At 40.1% G+C, this 16,393-nt stretch overlaps 1 protein-coding gene across 12 annotated transcripts in view; it reads right to left on the bottom strand.

The window, feature by feature from the left end:
• TENM3 (teneurin transmembrane protein 3) overlaps positions 1 to 16,393 on the bottom strand; it is a 2,746,241-nt gene that overhangs the window by 1,644,934 nt on the left and 1,084,914 nt on the right. For all 12 annotated transcript variants that reach the window (XM_027530163.1, XM_027530171.1, XM_027530173.1 and 9 more), the window contains exon 5: positions 10,280 to 10,320. The gene's annotated coding sequence lies outside the window, so the exon portion shown is untranslated. The remainder of the gene's footprint in view (positions 1 to 10,279; positions 10,321 to 16,393) is intronic.

Below are 16,393 nucleotides of genomic sequence, written 5' to 3'. Positions count from 1 at the left end.
AATTTTACTAAAACTTATTCCTCATTATAGAAAATCACCAACACACACTTATAACATTGCATGTATAGCTCTGGATTCACTGTGCCCCTCTGAGTAGGTGCAAGATGAAATGAGTTTGCAATGCCTTCTATTACAGAGACATATGAGTATTTATTCACATGTGGACATACACAGGTCTATTATACATCACTGTTATATCTTCTTCATATTACTTCATAATGTTAACTTTTTTAAATGATCATTATACACAGGTGATATTTTCTGTGAATTTTATTTCACAGAATTTTTATAATAAACTATTTGGTATAAAAGGGAGCTTTGAATCTAATAGAGTTGAGAACCAGTGGACTGGACAATCTCAAATATCTTTAAGCTCTTAAATCCATGGGTTTGTAAGTTTTGCTTTGATTTGCAACAAAGGAGAAACTCTTAAATGATTTTCACTAGTGATATTCCACTCAATGTCTAAATTCTTAGAGTGACTGAAGCGGACTTTCTATTTAGTTTACAATCTTTCCACTTTGTTCACCTGAGAAGGGAGATGGACAGATAATCAGGAGATCAACACAAATTGAAAATTCACTCTAGCAGGTACTGATAAGAACGCTTAAGAAATGAGAAAGTATGTTTTCCTAATGACATCATTTAGACAGAAACTTCATTCACAAACAGTAAATTTCATTTTCTTTAAAGAAGGCAGAACTGTACTGTGTTAAGTAGTTCATTTTTCCCCTGTTTTACTGACATTCTGTTCAAGATGAGAAGAGGAAATAGGACACAGAAGCATACTGCTCTTCAGAGCACATGCCATATTTCATCATTTTCACTACTTTGAAATCTGGATAATTCCCCCTCCTTTGCTTTCTGTACACACATGCAACCACACCAATCACTAAAGTAATTAAGTCAGGCAAGCCCGTACCACCTCTATGGGAAGGATGTTGAACGGTTTTCTAAATAGGATGCATACAAATATTTTAGTAGTGTAATCAATAAGCTCCATTCTATAGGGCTTTCTAATTTGCACATGTCACTCCTTGAGAGTAAAGCACAATAAAAGTGGACGTTTTGCAGTCAGATGCCTTAATTTTTGTTTCATATTTCACCTCTGGAACATGATCATCTACTAAAACAAAACCTATGGGGTAGAAAGGCATGTTCCCATTTTGCCAATCAAGCAGAAGCATGAATGTTTGCCAGGATATCTGGCAGTTCTGTTCAGACTGGGCATTTCTCATCCTTCTATTGATGTGACCTTCAAATGACGGAATTGGATCAAGAATAACACACTGTGATGGAACTTGTAAAAGTAATGGAGCTGCTGACAAATGCACCCAGGATGACGGCAAAACTTAAACACACAGTAGGTACTGTGGCAGTGAGATTAGGAGCTAATGTTTTCACTGTAGACGTTTCCCTCTTATTCATGTTTAAGTCACAAAATTCTTTGACATGTAGTCCCAAGTGATAAGAAAGAAGTATAATTGCTCCAATGGAGCCACTATAATTGAAAGAAAGGTAGAACAGCCTAATAATGCTCATGCATGCCATACTGACAGATTAATTTATTCATTCATTCAAACATCTTTATTGACTCTCTACACAAAATACTATTAGTTGCTAAGGTAGATAAAAGAGAGTCTAAAGCTTTATTTATGCTCAAAAGTGCTACTGGTTGAGTTTAGGAGCTAAAATCATTTGGAGGAATGTTTGCTTCATGTTCTGTTTCATACCACACATTAGTTCATTGAAGAGGGAAAGATAACTTGTCTTTGGAACGACTGCAGGAGGCTTCTTGGAAGAGGTACCATTGCAACTAGACCATGAGAGAGGAGTTATGATTCTAGCACAAGGCATTCCAGTCAGATAGAGCAGTGTAAAAGTAAGAACTCCAAAATGCTCTCTGCAGAACAAGGTAGAGTTATAGTCGACTCGGGTAAAGCTGTATTAGAAAAAAAGACCAGAAGTTAAGTTGATGACAATGCAAAGATGGATAATGAAAGGATAACACATTTGGGTTACATTTAGTAGATAACTAAAAACCAATAAAGCAATGTGCTCAAAGAACATTTTTAAAAAGATGAATTAGCATGGCAAATATGACATTTCCATTCTTCAGCCTGTGCTCTGAGATTGATAACTTTTAATAATTCTGTGTTATTTTCTCACATCCTAATCATTCCCCAGTCTTGGGTAAACCCAACTACCCTTTCTCTCTGTTCCCAGTCCCTGCATAAGGGATATTGTTGCTTTGGAAAGGAGTCTATTATTCCCTGAAAGCTCAAGCTGCTCAAAGAATATTCTGAGCAAAACTTAACACCTGATGCCACCTTGGCACTCACAGCTGATTGGACCATGCACAAGTTCATGGGCTTCACTGGGACCCCTCTGAGTGGCCAGCACTAAGAGCTCTGCCTCACAGGGTCCAAACAGACCAGGTGGACCAATGAAGTTCTCTTTTCAACTGGTTTCAAAAGGAGACTCATAGATAATGGACAGCAGAGATCAGAGAAGCCAGTAAAGAGAGAAGAAGTCGGCAGCAGTAAGGAAGGAGTAGAATATCTAAATAAGTAGAAATCATGTGGCAAAGAGAGGAGAGAGAAATAGGAGGAGTAGCAGGGGCAGAGTGTGAAAATAATCGTTAACCTAATCAACTTGCAAGGCTTCAATGTAGCCCTTGGTTGTCACGTGGGGGCCTGGATTTTGAGAGGGCCCCCTTCCCACCACTGAAATTCACAAGGTGACCCCTTGGGCCTGAACTGTTTGTACAAATATTATAGTTTACACTAAACACCTGCTTTCCTCCTGGGAGTCTGGAACCTTGGTATGTGCCAGGTAGTATCTGCCTAACGCAACTCCTCTAATAAAAGTCATGGCGCTAAGTCTCTCCAAGCTTCCTTGAAGACAGGGTTCCATACATGATGTTGGAACTCATTGCTGGGAACATCTGGTGTATCCTAAGTGACTACCCTGGGACAGGACCCCTGGAAGATTGTGCCTGGTTTCCTTTACACCTGACTCTGTAGTTTGCCTTTGCTGAGTTTGCACTGTACTTTATGATGATAAAGTTTGCATTTTTTATCATCATAAATTATGGCTATGGGTATGATTTGAGCAGTCTTGTGAGTGCCATTGAAACACAGAACTGGGGGTGGTCTGGGGGACCCTGATACACAGAGCTGTTATAATAAGTTATAAGATGCTATAGGAAATTATAAGTTATAGATAAGTTATAAGATGAATAGGAAAGCCTATTCATTTGTATGTATCTGTAGCTGAGGAATAAAGCATAATAAAAACAGATCTGGATGCCAACGACTGGTGCTTGGTCCTGGGTGGTAACAAAGTATTTCTTGAGATTTCAGTATCCTGAATAATTCTGAATGAGTTTCAGTTTTATTGTGGACATCAGGAAGATCCCCACGTTCCTTTATTTACAAAGCCCCAGTTACTTAAGGTTTATCAAACAAGGCTCTAATTCTTTCCTAAAAGAGCTGAATAATACCAAAGCAAATCATATAACCAGATAAAATGATTAAGTGACCAATGGATGGTTTCCAACCTCAACTTGGGGATGCCTCATGATGCTGTTTGATTTTTTGTCCTTATTCACCAACCTTGTGTTTTTCCATGAAATGTCTTCTAACTTCAAGCTTCAACCCCACTCCTATGATTCTTTGCTGAGCAACTTGATCTCTGAAGAAAATGAAATCCATTGAAGGAGTGACTTCTACCTTCAAACCTACCTGCAGGGACCCTTTTCTTTCTCACCTCTAGTTCCAGAGGAACAACTGTTTCTCCCTGTATACTGGAAATCAGAAATCTAATCTCTACCCCATCTCTATCTTTCTCTTTTGTCCATGTCCCAATTCTCTGCATTATCCCCTCATCCATAATATCATTCATATCTGTTCGCCACATCATCTTTCTTCTCTGTATACACAAAATTCAAGGTTCTTTCATATTAAAATAACGATACAAACAGAAAGAAAAATGCTTCCTGTAACACAGCTATCACTGCATAAATTGTGAAAGATGGTTCCTGCTTACTCTTAACTTACTAAAACCATATTCACTTCTTTATTTCCATCCTACAGCTTCATTCAAAGATCTATTCACTAAAAAATTCACTGTCTTCTATCAGTCTTTCCAGTCAAGCTAGTACAGCCTGCACTGACCACTTTAATTTTTGAAATTTTCTTCTCCCACTTATTCTCAAACTTCATGTTTTCCTGCATTTTCTGTGCTGTCTCTCATGTCCTCAGTAACTTGCTCTGCATCTTCAACTTGCCTGGCTATCACCTGTCTCCTTTTGGCCCTTCCCTGTGCTCTCCATTTCCTCCAAAAGTTCCTATACCCCCTCCTCTGATGACTCTCAGACCTGAATCTCTCCACCTCACCTTCCCTCTCATGGGCCAGATCCATCCTCCCAATGACTCCCTGAGTGTTTCCACTGTGATGAAAACTTTAAGACAATACGCCTACAATTTGATCCAGTATCTTGTTCCTGAGATGTGTTCCTACTCCTTTATTTTTGATCTGATTGATGACATAAAGTCTATATTCTTTGAAACCAGTAGATTAGAATATACATTCTCAACCTCTTTCTCTCCTTCATACAGTCAATTATTCCTTAAATACTATCAGCACACTTGCTCCAATCCTCCAAAGCTCTCTCTCACCCTGCCACTTCTTCCCATCATTTCCCAAACAGTTGTTCATCTAGGAAATGGCAAGAGCTTTCCTGACTACTCCCCACCAAAACCCACCCTCCACAAAGTCATCAGAGTCAGCATCCTAAAAGAGATATCATGAGCTTGGGCTTTTCAACCAGATTATCCAGATTTGAATCCTGACTCTGCCACCATCTTGCTATGTAGTCTTGGGCAAATAATGTGCCTCCTCTATGCCTACCTTCATTGGTAGAGTAAAATGCTGATAATAGCGAAGACCATTAAATGAGCTAATACATGTGAAACGACTAAAATGTATCTGGCATTTAGTAAGTGATGAACTAATGTTATTTTATAATCATATATCATATTATTTCTTTATCTGAAAAAATATTATATCTCTCTTGATACCAAATGAGAAACAGTATTTCCTGCCATATCAAAAACTAAGGATGTCATGGTCATCAGTGATTCCAGCCCTCCAGGATGCTCAGGAAGGAGAAGGGCACTGTGGGACCTGGCAGCCACCAGGCTGCAGCCCCTCCCTATGGGGAGCCTTGAGGAACTCAGGGTGTGAAAATGCAAATTACTGACTCCAGAGAGCTGAGATGCATATGAAAGGAATGATTTCAGTGAACCCAAGCTCTTGTTTCTTCCCATTCATAGGAAAGCATTAAACTCCTTAACTTGGGATATCTGATTTCCTTTCATTATCAATAAGTTCTTGATGTTCAGATTGCTGCTGCTGCTGCTGCTGCTGCGGCTAAGTCGCTTCAGTCGTGGCCGACTCTGTGCGACCCCAGAGACGGCAGCCCACGAGGCCCTCCCTGTTTCTGGGATTCTCCAGGCGAGAACACTGGAGTGGGTTGCCATTTCCTTGTCCAATGCATGAAAGTGAAAAGTGAAAGTGAAGTCGCTCAGTCGTGTCCAACTCTTCGCGACCCCATGGACTGCAGCCTACCAGGCTCCTCTGTCCATGGGATTTTCCAGGCAAGAGTACTGGAGTGGGGTGCCAGACTACCTGCCCTTTTTTTTCACAATTTCTATATAACTTGGCTCTTCTCCCTTTCCCCCTCAGAGCTGTTCTCTCAAGCTACTAAAGATGCTGTCTCCAGGGCTTAAGTCCTAAAAATTTTTGCCAAAGAAAATATAACTCTCAATTTTTAGGTTGTGACTAATTTTTTAATTGACACAAATAAATATGCAAAATTTCAGTGAAGCAACCATCCCTAGAAGAGTAACTTCTAGGGAGTAACTGGCTCCTTATCTGGTGTCTTAAAGTATATGATTTCTTTCATTATCATAGAATATACCACACCATATGCCATGTCACAAGTCTGCTGCAGAAAATTACTAGCTCAAGATTAGATATCAGTATTCCCAGAATGAGTGAATGAGTGTGTGAACACTCGGCCACAGGCCATTTTATCACAGTCCAAATTAAGTATTGTTATGTTTTCCAAAGCATTTGTGATAAATGAAATTAGCAAAGGATATACAGGATTAAAAAAACAAATAGCAAGTCCACGTGATAAAAATGCCTGTGAGTATTTAAAATGAATATATGGACCATCTCTAAATATTTTGGAATTTACACTGTTAATTAAGGAAGGTTCTAAAACTGTTGTGAGTACAACTGAACTGCTAATATAAATAAACACTTATTGAGTACTTACTCTGTGAAAGGTGACACACTATATTTTTCTCACAGTACTAAACATATAATTGGATGAAAAATGAGGAATAAACAGATTCTAATAGAAAGCAAACTGTAAGTGATATAGGGCTTCTATGGTGGCTCGGCTGGTAAAGAATCCACCTGTAAGGCAGTAAACCCAAGTTCAACCCCTGGGTCAGGAAGATCCCTTGGAAAAGGAAATGGCAACACACTCCAGTATTCTTGCCTGGAAAATCCTATGGACAGAGGAGACTGGTGGGTTACAGTTCACGGGGTTGCAAGAAGTCAGACACGACTTAGCAACTAAACCACCAACCACTGCAAGTGATATAATCAATGTCTTGAGAATGTCCTCACACTTAGACAATGGAAGGGAATATTAATACTGAAGAAGGACATCAGCAGGTCGTGTTTCATGAAAGAGCTTGAAGTTTTCTGGAGGCTTGAAGGGTGAGTAGGATTTGAACAGAGGCAGAAGGTTAGGGAAATGTTACTCCAGACAGAAGAAACAGTGAATTATTAGTTTAATATTGATTTCCATGGTTACACCCTATCTGTGGTCTGATTACACAGTGAAACCATGCAGGACCCTGTGGGGCTCCACGACACAAAAATCTTTCTGCGTCTCTCATTTCTTGACTACAAGAAACAGGCTTCATTCAGCACGTATGACCCACCCCTGAGTTCCAAAGAACAAATTCAAGCAGTTTTGAATCAGGGAAGGGAAGGGATGCAAAGAAACAATACAGCAGCCTTGGGGCAGGGTCCTAATTCCCCTTCAAGGGATACACAGAATCTTTGAGCGGTTTTGCAGACACTGACACCCCCAGCAGGTGGGGAAAGTTAACTGTCTATTGCCCACCAGCACAGAGATCCCTGACTGGTTGAAACCAGATTGACGATGCTGACTTCCTCTTATCTCACCACCAACCCATCAGAAATGCTGATCACACCCTCTTTGAACCATTACTATAAAACTCCTCACTACCTGCTCCAGGTTAGGACACCCAGTTTTGAGGGCATTAGCCCACTGTGGCCCTGTTTGCCTGGCAAAGCAATAAAGCTATTCATTTCTACTTCACCCAAGACTCTGTCTCCAAAATTTAACCGTGTGGGGGTACAGAGGCTGGATTTAGTCTTGGTATTAGTAGGAGAGCAGGCTTCTTGGGAAGAGCCAAGAGAGAGAGTAGAAGCAATGCCAGATGTGTGGTCACACCAGGGACATCAACCTGGGACCAAGTGAGAAATACTATGATTTAGAAGGCATCGTGGCATGTGATTCACCTTGGAGCATCCATAACTGGTTATGGAAAGAAAATTCACTGCACATTATCTGTAATGACACTCCCTAAATGTGGGATGGGGGTGGGGCTGTAGATAGGCTAACAGAAAAACATATTTGAGATATTCTGGGGTTGTGCCTTAAAGCACTTGATTGGCAAAAGATAATTGCACTGAAGATGGAACAGGTTTTGATACTCAAGCATAGCACTCAAAATAACATCCCACTGACTGAAGGGAGGCAGGCATTCAAAACATCAACTCATAACACACACAAAATGCTTACAGCAACAGTGCTACCCTCCATGGGGTAGCTTCAGTCACTTGGTCTTGCAAATTTACAGTCAGTGCTTCCAAGCAGTAAGTTCATTAAAACCAGGAAACTGCTTGCTGCTGCTACTGCTAAGTCACTTCAGTCGTGTCTGACTCTATGCGACCCCATAGACGGCAGCCCACCAGGCTCCCCCGTCCCTGGGATTCTCCAGGCAAGAACACTGGAGTGGGTTGCCATTTCCTTCTCCAATGCATGAAAGTGAAAAGTGAAAGTGAAGTCGCTCAGTCGTGTCTGACTCTTAGGACTGCAGCCTACCAGGCTCCTCCATCCATGGGATTTTCCAGGCAAGAGTACTGGAGTGGGGTGCCATCGCAAACTGCTTAAGTAGTTTAAAGTGACAAACAGTTCTAAAAACAAATGTTTGAACTACATGGATTCCAAACAAATTTATCACAATCAGAACTGTTATGGCACACCTATAATGACTAGAATATTAATTTATGACAATAACATGTCAAATTGTTTTTCTCGTTACTCTGCCACCGCTAAAAGAGAACGTACTTGTTTTTAAGGGTGTTCCATTTCCACTCATGCTCACTCCCGTTGGTTGTATCATTTTAAGAGCATGCTGAATTATTTCACCTACTTTGTCCTCTTTTCTTTTTTGTCCAAAAATGGCTATAGATGTGAATGTGGATTATTATATAATAAGGATGCTCTCATGTGTTTGAGGAACCCCAAACAGAGTCTAGTCTAACTGTGATGTGTTTTTTAAATGGATACCGATATACAGATACATACACACTTGTCTTTCATTAAGGGCTGTTGGAGGTTTCCCTGATAGCTCAGTTGGTAAAGAATCCTCCTGCAATGCAGGTGACCCCAGTTTGATTCCTGGGTTGGAAAGATCCCCTGGAGAAGGGAAAGGCCACCCACTCTAGTATTCTGCTCTGAAGAATCCCATGGACTGTATAGGCCATGGGGTTGCAAAGAGTTGGACACGACTGAGCGACTTGCACCTTCACTTCCACTTCATGGGCTGTTTTGCCAGAAACAAAATTACATTTTATTCATACATTAAAATTGTGTTATTCCCATGGACATTTATCTTACAAAATAAACACACACACACACGTGAAGAGTGAAATAACTAAATGTTATAACCACACAGTCTCCACACCACTAAGGATCTTTGGTCCCCCTCCCCCACCAACCACACCTTTCAAAGGAGCCCAGCCTCCCCACCACTCTCTTCACTGATGATGAAGGAGCAAATACCGCCAACGAGATACAGGTTCAAGCAGTTTCTGGCACACAAATCATGAACAACACCAATCTCATGGAGAGCCGACAAGAGTATCTTGAATGCTGAGACTGACAGAAGCCTGGCATACATACAATCAGTCTGTTCAAGTCAGTACTTCCCAGCAAGTTTAGAAACACAATTATCTCTTAATGAACTCCAAATTGCTTCTAGAATTTAAGTACCATGTTTACCTCCTTCCAGGATCACCATTGGGAAGAAGAATATGTCCAAAGGAAAGGGTGGGAAATCATGAGGTTGGGATGATTCCCCTTTCCTTCCCCTCCTCAGAAATGTTTCCTGGGAATGGAAAGCTGGTCCAGTACCTGATGTTTTCTTCAAGCATCTCTTAATGGACAGCACCAAGCAGCAGCCACATTGTTGATTAGCACAATATCAATGTCCAATTGATTATACCCAGAGCATATCAATATGTGACCATCAACATTAAACCTTAGAGCAGTTTATGTAATATTTCAAGTGCTGAATTTTAATTGGGTGATGCACTGAATAAATAGCAACCTCAATGATTCATCTGGTTTATAGATTTTGTGTTTGTTTGAAATATTGTTCTAATTGGGTTCTAAATAGTTAAATAAGAATGCATATTAATTATCACAGTATAATAATGTTCTATTGTCCACATAAATATTAAAGTTTTTTTTTATGATCAGCATGATTTCAGTGAAAACCAAGTAAATTAATGGTAATTGGCATGCAGATAAAAGAAGAAAATGGTTTTCTTACTATTCAAAGTTTCCTCACTTGAATTCATTTAGTATTTAATATGTAATACTAGTATTCATAATGCATTAGATCATTATTGAAAGGTTTTTAGGAGTTTGATTGTCATAAAATTTTAGAAGGTTACTTTCTTGACACTGTTCAGAAAACATACTTATGTACCAAATTTATAAAATCACCAATAAACTCTCAGCAAATATAAAGAATTTCATAGAAAAAAAAGGATTTCTCTTAGAATTATTTTTATATTTTACTTAAAGAAGCAAAAACTAAACAGTGGAACATTTTGGCAATCTCAATTTTAGGAAAAAATCACATTTACTTACAAGGAATCTAGAAGTCAAAAGGATGACATTCCATCACCAGCCTGCAAATTAACAAAACAGAACTTAAGACAGTATTACTTTACTCAGGGCACTTAATTGAAGAAGACAGTAAAAAGCATGATTATATTATTTCTGATTCAACTGTGTAAATGTATAACATTGGTCACAGCAAATAATAATGGTAGCAATAACGATATCACAATCCTTTTATCTAAAGATTTACCTGGGGTGCACCATAAATCTATCCCTTTTTTTAAAGTGCTATCCATCCACATGCTTAGCAGGTCAGACTGTTCATTTCTTTACATGCATGCTAAGAAATCAACCAAAGGATTAATACAGTAATCGAGAATAAAACTGTGGAATCGTATTCTGAACTGGCACCAACATATATTCAGAAACTCAATTAAGCTCATAGGAAAAATGATTTATTATGTCATTGAGGTTTTCCAACAAGTGTGCACAAATCGTTGCATCTAGATATGGATGCAAGCTAATCTACAGCCTCTGATGGAGCACTGTCGTCTGGGTTGCAGGGAGTCACTGGGGTTTTGCGTTGATGTTAGCTCTGCCGTTTTGACACTCTGCCCAGCTGCTCTAATTTTGCTTCAGTGTACTCAGAGCTGAGTCTGAAAGCCTCAGAGCATGGGCACAAAGAGTTATGTTAAGGCAGGATCAGAGGTGCAGGGAACCAGCAGCACCTACACTGATTTGCAATCTCGAAACTGGTGTGAAAACAGCATGGTGGTCTTGACCGGACGGACACTCGCATGGCTAAGGGCAGGATGAGAGGTTGAGACAGACATACATCCAAATGCTGCTTCTTCTTGCTCTCATCACCACTTTTTTTCTATACCATAATGGCTCAGCATAGAGTCATTTTATAATAAAAGATATAAATTCAATGGAAAGGTCTGTGTTTTTAACAGCAGATAATCTATCAGGATGTTGTGTGTCAGGCATTTACCAGGGCTTATATGTATAACATTAACAGCCTTAGGTCGAACTTCACATGTTATCAGAAGATTTAACAGTGGGTTTTGTTAAATTTCTTGTCTCTTTTATCTACGAAGGTAATGATACACAAAGCACAAACACAGATCTTTAATCTGGGAGGAGTCTGCAACAATAAGATGAGTTTTCAGCTTTTGAGCAAGCTGCATGTCAAGATACTTGGCAGAGTTAAGTGATACAATTGCAAAGTTAAATAACAGAAGGGAGAGGCATCAAGAGGCAAAGAAAAGATGGAAAATTTGTGTTTTCAGGTGAGATCTGGGAGGAGGAGGAGAGTCATCTGAGTGGGGAGACATAAAAACCCTCCACAGTTAACAGGAACTGAAGAGAAATTGATTTAGAGAGAACAGAGGCATAATCATGGTGTTGAATAGCACATTCAGTAATGAGTCTGATTTTTGGAAACGCCAAGCTGAAGGAGGGGCCGATAACTCTGAGACTGACACACGCCATAATTTCCTCAGAAATGAGCCACTCCTTCAGCCCTCTCGAGACGAGTCTATGTGACACAGTCTCAGAAGTATGTTGAGGGGTAAAACTAAGGCAAGAGGGTGATTCAGAAGTTTGAGGGATACATAAAAGTGATGGAATTTTAAGAAAACCCTGGAAGCAGTGGACACATGCCACAAATCGGACTCAACAGCAACGTTCAGATGTATGCATGATACTGTCTCCTAGCTTTAGAGGAAGGCGTGTGGATGGAGCTCTGTATGTTGCAGAATGAAACTGTCAGTTGCTCAGTCTCATCTAACTCTTAGGTGACCCTCCAAAGACTCTAGTCCACCAGGCTCCTCTGTCTACAGAATTCTCCAGCCACGAATACTGGAGTGGGTAGCCATTCCCTTCTCCACGGCATCTTCCCGATCCAGGGATTGAACCCAGGTCTCCTGCATTGCAGGCATTTTCTTTACCATCTAAGTCACCAGGGAAGCCTGGATGTATGTTGCAAAGATGTCAATTAAAAAGTCTCAGAGAGAGGGAGAAGATCAATGAAAGAACTTGAAAGTACAGCTCACTGGAAACTATTACAAAAATAAGGAAATGGTGTTGATTTAGTGACAACAGCCTATGTTCTAGTAAACTTTAGGTAGGAAGTGAATGTTTCCATGGAATCCCTTTTGATGCCTGAATCTTTGCTTTCACTCAAACATGACATGTTCTTAAACAGTGACACAGCAAAAGAGGCAGGTGACGAGGGCAGTGCTGTACACACCAAGGATGCTTTGTACAGTCCTGGCAGCTGGGGGGAGGTAGCACAGACATGAACCCAGGACTCTCAGCTGCATGCCAGGCCACAGCATCAGCCCCTCCACCATCCATCCTTGGGTTTCCCATGCTCACAAAGTGTACTTCTGATCTCTCATCACACCACCTCTCAAAGCTGTTTTCTTTTAAGGTTTTCTCTTTTTATTTTTTTCACCCATAGACTATTCTGTAGACTTTTCTACCAGTCTGCCTACATAATTGATCTCTACAACCCTCTTTAGAATAAAACTTAGCTCTGCTCACTCTATTCTATACTTTTGTGTGCTACAAAGCTAGGTACCATTTCCAGATTTTGTTCATTCCTTCTCACTGACCCAAATCCTCTAACTGCCCCTCTCTCCACCATACACCCATATGCATATACACCTGTTCTTTGACCAGTTTGCTAAGTCATATAGCCATATATATGTATACACACATATAGTCCTTGAGTCTAAAATATTCCAGAATTGCACTTTAAATTTATATTATTTTAGAATGAGGCACTTGGAAAGCAGCCAATCTAAGTTTGTATTTTGTTCCAGAACTACTTTGCCTAACCTTTCAGAATGTAAGATTTGACTCAGTAGGAACCTTTGTGAAATACAGAAAAGAGCACAGTCTCTCTGGGGTCTGTTATTTGTCTCAATTGCTTATATTGTTTCCAGTTTTTAAAATTAACAGAACAGTGTCTGGTATCTGCCAAATAGAGCTCTGACAAACAGGAAGACATGACTAAAAGAAGCTGGCGTGTGGGTTGAATATTCAATTCATCAGGGACAACTGGATTTCATGTAGACGGCAGGATGCTCTCATCAGCCTGACTCCCCATCTGAGGTGCTTACAACTCCCTTGCCTTAATCTTTAATTCTCAGTTATCCTTCTTAGATTCCAGCTTCTTCCACTACCCACTTCTACTCTTGGATTCCATGACCCATCACTCACCAGCCACACTGTATCTGTCTGTTTAATTTCCCATTCTTTTCTTCATTCACCTTTCTGTGCACTTCTGAGTTAGGCATGGGGGGTGGAGGATACAAAGGCGTATTAACACTTTCCTTTTATGTAATGTGGTTATAATCAAATTGTGAATCCCAGGATGTTTTCTCATGACATGTCAAAAAAAAAAAATCATAGCAGACAATGATTAAATTCCAAATGAATGGTATAGAGTTGTGAAGAGCAAGTAGAGATCATTGTGATTCACAGTAACTTGCTCATTCATTCAATAAAACTGTATCAGGCACTGTAATAATGCTGAGAATGACAAAGTTATCAAAAAAAAGACGAGCACATATAGTTTTCAGTTGGAGATATATATATATATATATATATATATATATATATATATATGTTAGGTAGCAAAGACTGTAAAGGAAAAAAGTAATTCAGGTGATGGAGAAATTTCAATTTTGGGTGAAATGGCTATGAAGGTTCTCTTGGAATAGACAAAATTTGAATGAAGAACCCCACCAGGTGAGAGAGTGAGTCACTGAATATCTGGGGTCAGAGCACAAGAAGACCTTGAGTTGGGGCAGGTCTGGATAGTAAAATAAGAAACCTCAAGGGTGAACACAGTGGAGATTAGTAGAAGATAATGTTGGAGAGTATTGGGACCAAGATTATGAAGAGGTCTGTGGGCCCCTGGTAATGACGTAGGCTTTCACTCAAAACTAGATGTCCTTGAGAGCTTTAAGCAGAAGCGTGACATGATCTGACTCCCATGTTGACAGGCTTGTCCTGGGTGGTGTGTCGAGAGTAACCTGACAAGAGGGAAGGAACGGCAGAGTCAAGGAGACCAACCAGAGGTTGCTCTGTCAGCCCAGGAAAGAGCTGATGGCGGCTTGAAACAGGATGGTAGCTGTGGAGTGATTAGACATTTTCAGATTTTGGAGATATTTGGAAGGTTGAAGCCAAATATTTTACTGACTAATTGGGATAGTATATGCTACGTTGTGGAGAAGGCAATGGCACCCCACTCCAGTACTCTTGCCTGGAAAATTCCATGGACGGAGGAGCTTGGTAGGCTGCAGTCCATGGGGTCGCGAAGAGTGGGACACGACTGAGCGACTTCACTTTGACTTTTCACTTTCATGCATTGGAGAAGGAAATGGAAACCCACTCCAGTGTTCTTGCCTGGAGAATCCCAGGGACTGGGGAGCCTGGTGGGCTGAAGTCTATGGGGTCACACAGAGTCGGACACGACTGAAGCGACTTAGCAGCAGCAGCATGCTACAATGGAATAGTATATCCCATATAGTATATGGGATAAGAGAAAAAGATAGTGAAGAAGAAGTTAGCAGCAAGCAGGCAGGACTGACAGAAGTCTGCTCTGAGTAACTCTGCCTGGAGGTGGGACAAGTGATCTAGTCTCTGGAGTGGGCCTAGCAGAGGAGGCCAAGGTTTGGGGAGGTGCCTAAACTGGTCCCATACATGCCTCATAAAAAACTGGGCTTGGGTTTACATCACCCTTACAGACAGTGTCAGCTGCCCTCACAAGTCAGCATTGCTAGAAGTGGTAATTACTTATTCTAGATGAATGACAAGGCAAAGAAGCTGGCCAGAAGGCATTTATAATTCGTGTTTCACCTCTACCTACTGTACCGTAATGCACACTGTATCAGGCAATCACAAGTACAGCAAAGCCTTGGACCGATTTTGTTCCATCAATACTTGTGTATTTGCCTTACTCTCCTAAGCGAGAGATGAGATTATGATAACATATTCCAATTGTTTTACCAGTTCACATTGAGAGAAATAACAGTTATGGAAAACATTCACACGACATGGTGTTGAGGTGGTAGGTTTCATTGCTATATCCAACTGGAAGGAACAATATTAAGAGCTGTTTTTGACTTGGGGCAGATTACTTGATATGAATGGTGGATAGTTTTTGTTTTTTTTTTTCTTTAGTAACTCTTTGCAAGTGAGTTTTATACATATAACCTGAGAGGGGTTTTGTGAAGTTTATCAAGGTAATATTTATAAACTTCCCTAAAATCCCTAGCTGAAAGTGAAAATGTCATGTAATATTACTTTTCTAAAAATGACAACTATTGTAAGCCTTAATTATAATTTTAAATTCTCTTATATAAAGGAGTGTGAATCAATCAAATATAATGACTATGTGCAGATCGTAAGTTCTTTAGGGCCAAGAAGTGAGTCATTCTTTTTTTCCTCTTCCATAGCATATACTATGAAAGTTGATGATGGTGATAGTACTACCAGTAGTTATCAGTAATAATAATAATACTGTAACTGCTTAGCTCACGGTATATACCACTCATCTTTCCGGGAATTAATTAAGCAAGGAGGTGTCATTCACAATTTACTGGTTGAGCACAAGGCACAGGTAACAGTATCAAAAAAATGTTAGCATCAAACTCAGCTCCATTCAAAGGAGCCAGAATCCAAAGCTAGAGCACATAGTAAAACTAGGAGTTGGAAAGTCATAGAGTATGGATTTGAGCAGAGGTCAAAAACCATCACAGTTGCAAGGTAGTGGTTTAATCTATCTGTCTGTCTATTTTTTATTGTTTTCTTTTATTTTTAGCAACTTGAAGTGCCAGAGGCCTATCTTGCTGACCTTTCCCTTTATGTATAGTCCACAGGAAGTTTAAGCTTCCCATTCTTGTTAATAAAGTCTATTTTACTTATTAAATAGAATCATCTTATTTAAGACCTGGTAGTATCCAGTTGAAAACAGTTCCTGTGCCATCAGAGTATTTGGGGGCAATGTTCTGCCATTATCAGGGACACACATCATCTATAGGTTCATGTCTGAACATCTAGCACCTAGTATACTTTATAGCGTGTGCAAAAATACAAACATAGACAAGAGATGGCTCCTTTGCC

This window comes from Bos indicus x Bos taurus, chromosome 27, assembly GCF_003369695.1.
Source record: "Bos indicus x Bos taurus breed Angus x Brahman F1 hybrid chromosome 27, Bos_hybrid_MaternalHap_v2.0, whole genome shotgun sequence".
NCBI classification, from domain to species: Eukaryota; Metazoa; Chordata; class Mammalia; order Artiodactyla; family Bovidae; genus Bos; species Bos indicus x Bos taurus.
This window is presented reverse-complemented; position numbering and strand designations above follow the sequence as displayed.